This window comes from Festucalex cinctus, chromosome 18, assembly GCF_051991245.1.
Source record: "Festucalex cinctus isolate MCC-2025b chromosome 18, RoL_Fcin_1.0, whole genome shotgun sequence".
NCBI lineage: Eukaryota > Metazoa > Chordata > Actinopteri > Syngnathiformes > Syngnathidae > Festucalex > Festucalex cinctus.
This window is the reverse complement of record NC_135428.1, coordinates 13,634,458-13,646,845: the sequence shown is the minus strand read 5'-3', so window position 1 is coordinate 13,646,845 and position 12,388 is coordinate 13,634,458. Positions and strand designations below refer to the sequence as shown.

Here is a 12,388-nt window from a genome sequence, read left to right as displayed (position 1 = left end):
GGCAACAAGTTGAAGTAGGAGTGCAGCATGTGCACTGTGCAGTAGGACGATCATTTATTTTTTGGTACAAAACAATAAAATGTTCAAACGTAAAAAACTAAAAATATTACGACAAATACAATTCTTTGAACCACTATAATTATGCAAGTTCCTTTTAGATGAAGCAAAATGTATTAGTTATTTTAAAATTTAAAAAATGGTGCAAATGTATAGATTTAAACAACTCAAAAATTTGTATTAATCTTTTTTTTTTACGATTATGTTGATTTTGTAACAGTGGAGTGTAATATTGAAATTGTAATTGAATTTTGATTAATTGCACATCCCTGTGATACACAGATACAGTATAAAAAAATGATATCATGATGTATCATTGTGGCGGCATCCTCCAAAGCAAGTGTCATATCATAACAATACACGGTAATATTGATTTTTGTTGATGCAGTATGGTATCACCCCATCAAGATACAGCAACAAATATCAATCCCGCCACGTGGTATCGCTGTCACTTGCGATCCGGACCCAAATGCAAAATGTCTGTTTAGATTCGAGGCTCGTCGTCGAAGCCTCACCATTGATGACTTCTTGCCTCTTGATCTCCTGCGGCGCGAGCGCGGCCAGAACATCGCGGCTCACCAGGCTCTGCCAGTTGAGCGGATCGTCCTCACCCGCCGCCTCGCACACTTGCTCGTCCTCGCTCTGCACGTCCGCCACATTCGTCGCCTCCATCCTGTGAAAATACGAGATCACGATCGCGACTACGATCACTCGCAAGTAAAACGTAATGCAGTTGTTGGCTGAGAATTACTGCCACATTGATGCAAATCTACGTTAGGCTGTCTCAGATGAGTCCCATTATAGGTTAGCATTAAGCTAGTTGACTTTAATTAGACAAAATTATATGGTTATTATGATTTAGAATGACCTGAAATTATAAACAACATGAACAAAATAATTTTATTCTGCTAAGATTTGAGAATTATTGAAAGATTCATGCTAATGATTGTTAGCCTGACTAGCGTGCGCTGCATTGTGATAGCATTAAATTAGCACACTTTCGTGATATGAAATGTGGTTATATTGTGATTAACAATAACTAAAATTATCTTAAATTATTAACGACTCAATTTTATGGTTGTGTAAAGTTTATAATTACTGAAAGAGCCATGCTAAAGTTAGTTAGTCGTCTGTTGTGCTTCACATTATACGTTAGCATTAGGCTAGCGGATTTTGATGATGTGAATGTTAATGAAATGTGTGCGCATCTACGGTGTTTTGCATTGTTTGTTAGCATTAAGCTAAGCAGGCTTTTTAAACTGCTATTTGTTGTGAAGTTTGTTGAGTTAACTGCCACCATAGTGCTCGAAACTTTCTTATTTTCGCTCATAATTATCCGAACGACATCTCCTATTTTACAAAACTTGTGAGGCCGTTCGTATCTCAAGGTGTTGCATTTCCACCTGAAGCCGTCGTGGTCTCCCTCCTCCTGTAAGTGCTCCAGGTTGGATGGGCTGAAGTCAAACTGCGTACTGGTGGGGCTGCAGATGCCGTCTTGCTGGTCGCTGCACACCGAAACCTCACCCAGTCGTGGCTGGATGCAGAACGGGGACATGTCTGCGGGAAGAAAAAAAAAAATCAAAGACGATGCAGGATTTTTCATCAGTATCAGCAACGTGTCCCGGTGAGCGTTTCCTACTGCTGTCCGAGTCGTGCCCGCTGGCATCCGAGGCCACCGTGGTGGGCGAGCTGTGCGCGGACGAGGCGCTGAAGACGTCGGAACCCTCGCTGAGGTGATTCCCGCGGATCCTTCCGGAATTTGAAGGGGACGAGTCGGGCGGCTCGGGGACACCGAAAGCTGCCTGGGAGAGGAGCTTCGGGGAACGCTGCTTGTTCAGCTCCGCGGCCTTGCCAACTTCACAAACGCGCACAAATATAAACAATATTTGTTTTTAGTCTCAAAATATAAAATAATTAAATTGTAAAATATGTATTAATGCAGAGTAACTTAAAAATAGACTTTTGGTAGAATGTTGATGAATCGTGAAAGCATCCAATGAAGCCCAAATTTTGCTGCACACCTGAAGTGGAGTCCACTCTGCTCAGACGGCGCGGCGGGACCAGGATGTTGGGAAAACGAGGCTTTTTCACCTTCTCCTCGCCTTCCTTGTCCGATTTAATGCTTTTCTGTTTGTTTGAAAAAAAACTTTTGTTGAGGTTGACAGTTCTTATGTTACGTGTAGCGGTTCGAACGCGCACCTTAATCTTGGGCAGGAAGTTGATTCGCGCTCGTTTCTGTTCCAGGCCGCGAGGCTCCTTGACTTTGACGCCGAGGTGCTTCATGTATGTGAGGATGACGTACTGCATCGCTTGGCTGCCACATGCACATAACGCGCGCTCGTTGAGAAAGGCAAATTATGCATACATGCACTTTTTTTAGACACGTGTGGATAAAGTTGTACCATTTTTCCTCCTCGGAGGGCTGAGATGTTAATCTGCAACAGGAAATTTGGCATGATAAATATTTCTGTTGCCCTTTTCGGAATACTCAGACACTTTACATTAATGATGTTGATAATTAGGATGAATTCACGTAACACTTTTGCCACCTTGACAGAAGTAATACAAGTGTTAAAAATAATTAAAAATAATAATAATTTGGAAAATATTCTCACAGGATGTCCTCAATCTTGGAGAGAATGTGTTCTGCACATGAGCATTCCCTCTCCCAGGCTAGTGGCTCTTTCCCTGCGTCGGCGTCCAGCCTGGACAGCTCGTCCTCAGCCAGGGTCAGCCCCATGCTGCGCTTCTGTCTGCGGTTGAGCATGACATCACAACACCACACGTCAGAACGCACAAAGCTAATGCAGCCACACTTTTTTTTTTCTTTTCTTTCTACGCGGCGTACCACAGACCTGAAGTCGTCTAGGTTCTTGTGCAGGTCCGGCATAAGCGAGTCCTGTAAAGTTTGCGTGTACTGCTTGCAGACCTCCTCTGGGATTAACTCCAGCCGGCGCTTCTCTGTTCACAACACAAACACATCAACACGAGTCGATATGAGGACAGCAGGAATAGTCATGACGCTGCATGACATGTTGCCTCCAATTATACTCTCGTACGTTTGATGACTTTCTTACCGAGTTCAGCTGCGACAGTGTCTGGCACCGGGACTTTCAGATTCTAAAAAGCAAGCAGACAGAATTTCATAAATACCAGTAATTTTTTTATAATATATTTTTAAAGTATAGTTACAAACCAAACAAGCATTTCAAAAATATATAAAATACCATTAAAAATAAGGTTAGATAAAATGACAAAAATGCTAAAAATATTTAAAGGACAGTTAAAAAATTGTAAATTCAAAATACAATTTAATTTTAAATAAAAACATAAATACAGTACTATTAAAAGTAAGCTTAAAATAAAATGCAAACAAATTAAATGATACCTCTAAAATTGTCAATTAAAAAGACAATTTTATTGTGATTTAAAAAAATAATTAAAATTGATGAAATTTAACATTTAAAAACTGAATTAAAAATGGAATAAAATAACATTAGAAAATAAGAAAATTAATACAATAAAATAACTAAGATAATAAAGTAAGATTTGATGATAAAATAATAATACAATTAAAAATAAATCAAATAAAATGCTCCTACCGCTGTTCGCTCCATGAAGAGTGAGTGAAATTCCATGAAAAATCGCCGGCTTTCTTTGGAGCTGGTTTGTTTGTGGATGTCGGCGTACAAGAAACACAACTACAAATGATGACAAACAAAAATTAACATGACGTTGACTGGGCATTTACTCAAAAGTGGCAAATCTCTGCATCGATAAATACCAAGGGGGTGGGGTCAAACTGCGAAACAACGTGATGGAGGAAGACTGCGAGGTGGGCGGGCCGACACTTTAGCAAGTCAATGCTCTGGAAGCAGCTGCACTGCCCGTTAATCTTAAACAAACACAGACACTTGGATTGTAACGACCATAAAAGTCAATTAAAACAAAAACACGGTTGGCTTGAGCCGGTACCTGCTCCTGCTGCGAATCAAAGTAGTCGTCTTCCGCACCGATGATCTGCGGGTGGAGTAGGTACGGCGGGCTACTTGCAATGCACTGGCCGCCAGGGTCCTGTGTGGTGATGACAAAGTTTACAAGCTCATAAAAAAACACATCATGCTTCTTGTGACAATTCATGTTTAGGTTATTTGTCCTTGAAGTAAATCCTTCACAAACAAACAAACAATCGTTTCAATTCATAGAAAAGTATAGAGGCCTGAAAAGGGGCATCCTGGGGTCTACTGGGGGCGGCGGCCGCTCGGCTAATCCAAACACAGACTGGACGCAGCACAACAATTAAGCTAAATTGATTGTTTAGTCTGGCGTTGGGAATTCCGGGGGACTTTTCAAAGCGCAAGCGTTCAGTGGCTATTTAAAGACGTGCGATTGCAATGAGAACATTGTTACTAAACAGCAACGAGTACGGTCACTTCCTGTTTTCATCTGAGGAGCTGACAGACAAGAAGGTTGGGGGATTCACAAAATAATTAGCAATAAATGATTATGGTACCCGATTTAATGAAGTGCATAATTTAACAAACAAAATAGGCTATAGTTTATTTTAGAACAAAAGAATAAAATTCTAAAGTTTGTCTTGACTTGTTTATATCCATCTTGGGGGAGGCCATTTTGCACTTTGTTGTGGACTAAAACTTTGCCACTAGCTGATGACTAAAACTGACATCGCAGGTACCAGTGATAACTCACCTGGTTTCTGAGTTTTGTCATGTGACATTCGCAAGATGAGCCGTAATTGGTCGTGACCTGAGCAACTGTGATGTCGTTGTCGAGTCAACAGCAAGTGGTGAAATGGCCACCCCAAGATGGATAAAAACGGGTGGATTTTTCTGCTCAATTCATATTCCACAAACAAATTATTTAACAGAATAACATGCTTTTTGGATTAATGGGGACAAATAGAACATATTGTAAAGACAATTTTGGATTTGACTTCCCCTCGAAGTCAAGTTCATTCATATTGCTCTTGGGAGAAGCGGCAATAAAACAGGCCAAAATCTAGATGTGAGGGGATGACGCAGGACCTTAAGATTGATATCAAGGTTATCCAGTGAATTGTCTCTCAGCTGTCCAGAGCAGGACAATAAAAATGATTTCAAACAAACAAATAAATTCATGCTAATAAACCCACCGTAGTGCTGTTGCTACTTAGCCCATCGCTAAAGTCGTCGCCCGGTGATGACATGGTTCCGTTTTTCTCCTCAGTTTCTGTGTTCCCGGAGACCATGGACCCTTCCTGGAAAATACAGTTAAAAAAAACATGACCAAAATTTTGTGGAAAATTCTGAAAAACAAAGAAGCCGACACAACTAAGTTGCAGGAATATTGGGCATTTTTTAGAGTGTAAAGACTGTCTATGCTAATTTCCTTAGCCTGTCTATAATCATCTTAGCATTATTAGCATTACACTAAAACTCAAGGTAGCTGTAATTATTATGAAGCAACTAACTATATGTCTCGTCATCTACTTACCCCATCAAGCAAAGAGGCGTGTGAGTGCGTTTCAGGGCTACAGGTGGCGCTGCCGCTTCGCTCTCCATTAGGTGAATTTTGCACCGATTGGTCGCTGTCGCCCTCTTCTTCCTCATCCAACGTGTCGTCGTCATCTTCATCCAGGTGGATCTGAGGAAGACCTGGAGGTCTGCCCAGCACCGTGAGTGCTACGTAGGACCCGGCTTAAGTGTGCCCAATATACAAATAGTTAATATTTAAATTGCGCGAGATATTGCACGAAACAACACGTACTTACATTTGATCAGCTTTACAACCTCCGTATGGTTTGAATGTGTAACTAAGGTCCCGTTAACCTAAAAAAACATGAAGAAATAAAATTGACTGTGGATTCAATTTGGGAAAAAAAATGTTGACTACAGTTGTATAAAATGTTAATTTTGTATATAATGAAAATGCCAATTTATTAAATAAGCAAGCGTAAATATGTCATACTAGGAATACAAAGAGAAATAAACCCATTATGTACATTTTACCTGAGCAAAACCAGTAAAATGATTGCTAGCTATAAATAAAATATACAAAATATGAAAAATAATAGATAAAATTAACCATAAATAAAAATACGCTTATGCAAATAAACAAATATGGACTTTAAATGTGGGGCCACAAATAACCCGCGGTGGCATTCCAAACACAAAACCTCAGTGTAACTGATAACATTTAACTTCTCAAATGATAAACATCAAATAATCAATCAATCACCTTAATGATTCTATCGCCAGTTTGGACACCCGCTCGCATTGCAGCTCCATCTATGAAGCGGCAAAGAAGTGTGGGTCACTTTGTGTATATTTTTAGGATTTAGTGTGTGTTTGTGCATCAAGTGTGTAATTGTGGTGCGAGTGTGTACTGTATGCGTGTGGTGTGCGCGATCCTCACCTTCCTTGACCAGCTGCACAAACACAGGGTTGTCTCCACTCACTGTCAGTCCAAAACCATTTTCATCTCTCTGGATTATCACACACCGCTGGACAAGGCCTGTCATTAGCGCACACACAAGCACGTACACGCACACACATTACATGGTACTCATCCTAATCACGATAATAATGAGGGAAGCTAGTCGTGGCGCACATGCGGTTTAATCCTGAGCACCACTAAGCACTCGGTTTGCTAATCGTGCTCATATGTCACATTTAGCCAGAGTGGTGGGAAAGCTTGTCCACACAGGAAGTGAAGGATCAAGGGTCCATAACAAAAACGGCACTTGAAAATCAGTTTGTTCCCGTTTTTGAAATCTACAACTCCGCTATGTAGCAAGCGTCCTCCAAAAATGTAGAACATCAAATGCACCTCAAGTAGCATGATTTGGAATTTTGGGGATACAAAAAAATAGGGTGTTGCACAAGGTTCTGTATTAAGCCCCCCTAGCGTTCTGCATGGTACTTTAATAATAAACATAATGCACTAATGTCGAGTCATGAGGATGTCTTCATCTGTTTCCAATCAGTCACATGATGTTTATCAACTCTTCCTCCACTCTATCAACACTGAAAGCAAGAAAAAAAATCAGACAGGATAAGTGCAGTTTTTTCCCCCCCGTCTGCAATGTCGCCAAAGCCCTGTGATTCACACTTGGCCCCCAAAGTGCCGTTTTCCAACTTCAAACGAGCGAGGCGAGCGCCTGATGGTTTGGCCTCGAGACTGCAGGGCGAGCCAGTTGAACCAACTTAACAACTTTTTTTTTTTGTATCCACTCTAGCCTGAAAAAACTAAACAAAAGTTCAACTCGGCTTGCCTGAAGCACTTAACTTTGAACCTTAAGGAGTGACACAATGCGGGTTTCTCACCAGTGGGGTCAAACTCGTGTTTGAGCGAGACGGAGCATTTGTCGTTCTTTGGCTTCCTCTCTGGAGGCTCCTTGTTGAGAATGCTTGGGGTCCTGAAGTGACACGAACAATAGGATATTTTAAAAAATGTACAGTAAAATACAATTTCCTTCATTTACACTGAATATTTAAACAAGCTCAGTTTGGTTTTTGGGTTTTGCCTGTGAATTTATAGTTCAGTAAAGTGTAACCAACATGAAAACCGCTGCCACTTTAGAGCGCCTCGTTGTCAGCTGTGAGTGTGTGGATATCACACACAGATGGCGGAAGAAACAACGTATATTAATTTTTAAAAAATGAAAAAAAAAAATACTTGGCCTTAAGGACTTAATGGTTAAAGTTTGTGTATGAATAGTAAAAGTTGGCCGGTCTAACTTATTAAGCAGGAGGGGGCCTTTGTTTGGACTGTAGTGACAATGGGGGCCCTGGGCTTTTCAACAATGGCCACCACGTCACAGGGGAGGTGGCGTGGGGGGTGGGGGGGTCGCTTGGAGGGGCACTTTCCTGGAAAAGCGAGGAACAGGAGGAAAGCTTTTTTGGCTCCGCTCGACACTCCTGAATGCGGGACAAGGCTGGGAAAGATGTGGAGGAGGTGCACAAGTGTTTTTGCGGGAGGGAGAGCGCAGCTAGATTAGCTTAGCTGGCCCCTCCAGTTAGCCGATGAAATTCTTCAGACAGTTAATGAGTTGACTCAAGCTGAACATTGTTACTTTGTATTATTAACAAAGCGAGTAACCAAAAAAAGCAAAAGATCTGAGATGATCACCATTACTTTGAATGAATAATAAACCGTTAACATTTAAGATAAGGATATTCAATATCACTTTTTTTCCCAGACCAATAAGTACTCAGTGATACCGAGTACGACTACTTTTAGTACTTTTGATATAGAAAATTTTATTTAAAACAATTACAAAACAATTTTCAACAAAGATTTTTTCTGACGCAGATGATGGTTCGTGTCAAACTGCAGCAGTATTGCATGGCTAGTATCAGCAGCCTCCATGAGTACTCGACACTTTAAAATAGGGCCAGTATCTGCGTCATTGATCATTGTTGTTTTGTATTACTAAACAAATTGTGGACAACCAAGGAAAATGAATATTATAGTTCAAGCAGTAATGTAAATCATGCAATTCAGTCTTAGTTGCTAGCAGACTAGTAAAACGAGGTGTGTGTGCGCGCGTCGGCCAGGAAGGGCCCGCGGCCGGCAGACATTGTCTGAACGTGACGTCAGTCCTTCCCGTCATGGCCGGCCGAGTGCAGAGGTGGCAGAGGAGGGAGCAAAAGTGCCGGGCAAAGACCAAAAGAGCAGTAACGGGGGTGGACAAACTGAACCGGCATTATCTAACTGCACAATGAGTCATATCTATTTGTAGAAACGTGGTCATAAATCAATGTGCCTGGTGGGGTTTCACAACTTTTGTTAATCATGGAGGAGAATTTGTCGTGTTTAACATTCTAGTCGCATATTATAGGCAACTTGATCATCTCAGGATCAACTCAGGATCATATTTTTCAATCAATCGTGCCTTTGATCGGAAGGGAGACAAAATGTAGAAAATTGGCCCGATAGTCAGTACCTGAAGTTACACCCAAATGTCTTCATATTTTGATAATGGGCTCTTAATTTTACCACAAATCCTTTTTGTTAATTTTGAAACCTTCATTTCACTTGCCATATATTGTGATATTTTCAGTAATGCTGCACAACTTCCTATCCTAGCTATCCATCAGATTGGAACAAGAACACTGGACAGAGCATTTCTGTTTATTTTCTTTAAAAGACTATTTTTAGAACAGCTGCCATGTTCTCTAAATCTTGTCAATTACGTGGCGGAGCGCAGTGTTGTTGCAGTGATAAGAAGCCAAAGAGGTCTGCAGTCGACTCCTACCCAGTTTCTTCACAAGTCACAATTAAATAAACACAATAACACTTACTTATGTGGAAAAAGAAAAATACTGATTCAACTTCTTAAGTAAAAGTGAAAAATGTATAGACTCTGAAATGTACCTTAGTATTAATGTAAAAATACATATTCACTGTCAATGCTCTACCATACTAGGGCTGGGTTCAAATTATCGATATATCGATATCGTATCGATATGCCTTTTCATATCCCAATATCGATACATAAAACCATGTATCGATATATCGACCGGTCCCGAGCCCACGCCACTTAAACGGAGAAAACCAGTATCGATCGTCTCCCCAACCACCCTCTCCCCTCAACCACCACTGGAACATTTGTATAAAAACTGTCACAACAATCTGCAACCACTTCAGTGTGGACTGCCCCAAGCCAGCTGGGATAGGCTCCATTACCCCCGCGACCCTTGTGAGGAAAAGTGATTAAGAAGATGGATGGATGGATGGATGGATGTGTGACAAGGTGATTGAGCTCACCTGCACTGATTTAAAATGACCCTCTATTGGTTAGTGCACTTCAACGTTGACTATAAAAACTGGCAGATTACTATCTTGCGCACTGACTCTTTGGTGTGGAGGTCCACCCACTTCCGGGTCTTGCCATCCTCGGTGCTTGTCACTATGTCTGACTCAGGTAAGTTAGCGAGCGTGTTATTGATCGCTTTATTGGTGCGACACATTTTTGTTCTTCTTGGTAGATTATGCATGCCTGGTTTACCAGAATTCTCCTCCCTGCCCTGCCTTGCGATCTTCATTGAGATTGTCCGCGTGAACTGTTGCCTTCTCCTGCGGATGCTGCTGGTAGGTGGATTTTATTGTAGTTGTAGAATTTTATATTAATCGCTAACTTTGTGACAGGGACGGGCGTGTTGTGGGGAGCAGACGGACATCGCCGTTAGACCGCGGCTGCTTTGCTTTGCTGTTGCTTGCTGTTTATGATCTTTTCTACTGTGTGAACCCTCGCCGTCGGGAGCGCGGCTGATCCCCGTGGTGCCGCACCGCCTTCTCTCCCTCCTGGGAAAGTCTGCTTGAACTCTCATCGGTGCCAGTCAGCGAACTACACGGTGGTGTCACTACGACGTTCCGGTTCGGCTGACTCGGCCAGCGACCTGCCTGCGTGGACTGCATTTTAAGAGGATTGGATTTCTTAAAAATAGATATTTTAATAGTTCCTTATTATTCGATTGGGGTTAATTTGGGTGGGTTTTGTTGGATTGATTTCCTTATTTGTGTTTTCCTTTTTTCCCCTTTTTATCCAGGCTCAACGGTGGTGGTTCAAGGTGGTGGCGACCGGTTTTTTGGGTGTGCTGTGCCTCCCTGGTTGTGGGTTCACTTCCCCTCCTTCACTGGCGTGAGTGTGTCACATTTATTGGTGTGTAATTTTGTTTTATAGGTGTTCTCCCCCCCGTCAAAGGGCCTTGACACCATTGTTGAGCTCTGGACCAAGTTTATTGTTGTGCATGAATTAAATAAATTTTCATTTGTATTCTTTTTGTATCAACACCGTCTCGCTCAGTGACTATCGAACCCGTGTGCCTTGTGTTTAAAACCAATTCCTTGGGTGTCGCCACAGATGGATGGATGGATGGATGGATGTCACAACAATGTGAATGTCATGAGTGTTAGTTTTTTTTTTGTCACTTCATTTATACAGCCTGTACTGTGGTTGTAATTGATTTAAATTATTATTTATTGTTATATATAAGGCCATGTTAAATAAAACAGATTATTAGTGTAACTGCTATGGATTCAATTTTTAATGTAAATATTCATATTTTTACTAGTGGTGTGCTAAAAAAATCGATACGGCAATATATCGTTGCGGGCCTCATTAAAATACATGTATCGATACGCAGGCGTCAGAATCGAAGCAATAAGTTTCTATTTGCAGCATTGGTACTTTCGACTGTCTAAAATAGATGCTGCATAAATTCCTCAACTGAATCGAGAATCGTTGTGAATCGAATCGGGACCTTGTGAATCGAATCGAATCGATTCTGGAGATCTGAATCAATACCCAGCCCTATACCATACCCATTTTTCATAACTTGGCAAACCAGCTTCTCTGCACACAAAACAGTTTTCCTCTTTTATTGTGCTCGTACTCAGAAAAACAAAATTCACTAATGCTATTAAAATAGTGTTCGCATAATTTTGCTAACATTGTGAATCAAATAACAAAATGATAAATTATCTAAAGAGTGAAAAAAACTAAGTAAGTAAGGAGTAGAAAGCACAGATGTAGGAGTATATGTAAAAATCTATGAGAAAAATAAATGCTCAATTGTAGCACAGAAAACTTAATGTACTCAAGTACAGTGACAAAGTATTTGTACTTGGTTACTTTTCACCAACGCAAAGAGCAGTTATCCCCGAAGTGGATTCTTTCCTCTGAGAAACGCTTGGAAAGGGGAAAAAAAAAAAGAAAGAAAGAAGTTGGCAGAGCCGTTGCCAGGCAACTCAACCTTTTCCTGCTCTTCCTGCTTCAGATAATAGAACACAAATGAGGCCAAACTTCAGCAAGATGTGGAAAAAACGACCACGTGAATTGCAGGCAGAGAGCACAGAGGGTTGCGGTTAAGAAATGTAATATTTCTTGTATACCCGCTTCTATTGTTATGTACTTTTACCAACAAATGAATGCATATGTGGTGTGTTTTTGGCGATGCCAATCCAAGATGACAACCATAGAACAGCAAATGAAAACTTTATGTACCAAAATGCCTCAGTTGAGTCAGCTGTCCTGGTTGCTCAGTACAATATGGCTAAATCCGCTATAATAAAAGTTTTTTTTTTATTTTTTTATCTTAACTATTAAAAGTGGTTAACTCTTTTTCATACAAGTTGCTTGGCTAGCACATGTGCTAACCTAATGCTAAAATGCCTAAGAGAAGCTTAAGTGCCTCCACAACTTTCGAACAGTGCGAACAGTCGCTAAAAACGCTACCAAAAGTCGCAATCGCTGTGAGACGGTAGACTTTTGTGTGTACCTGGCCTAAAAAACTATAAATGTGCCAACAAGCTGACATTTCCAAGA

At 41.0% G+C, this 12,388-nt stretch overlaps 1 protein-coding gene across 7 annotated transcripts in view; it reads left to right on the top strand.

Moving 5' to 3' along the window:
- emsy (EMSY transcriptional repressor, BRCA2 interacting) overlaps positions 1-12,388 on the top strand; it is a 33,968-nt gene that overhangs the window by 6,530 nt on the left and 15,050 nt on the right. Inside the window, exons 1-2 of one of the 7 annotated variants that reach the window (XM_077505217.1) lie at positions 9,836-10,152; positions 10,210-10,702. The exons of 4 other annotated variants lie outside the window; for them this stretch is intronic. The gene's annotated coding sequence lies outside the window, so the exon portion shown is untranslated. Of the gene's footprint in view, positions 1-9,835; positions 10,703-12,388 lie in introns of those variants that run through there. 2 more of the 7 variants (XM_077505216.1, XM_077505215.1) reach the window with 2 other exon arrangements.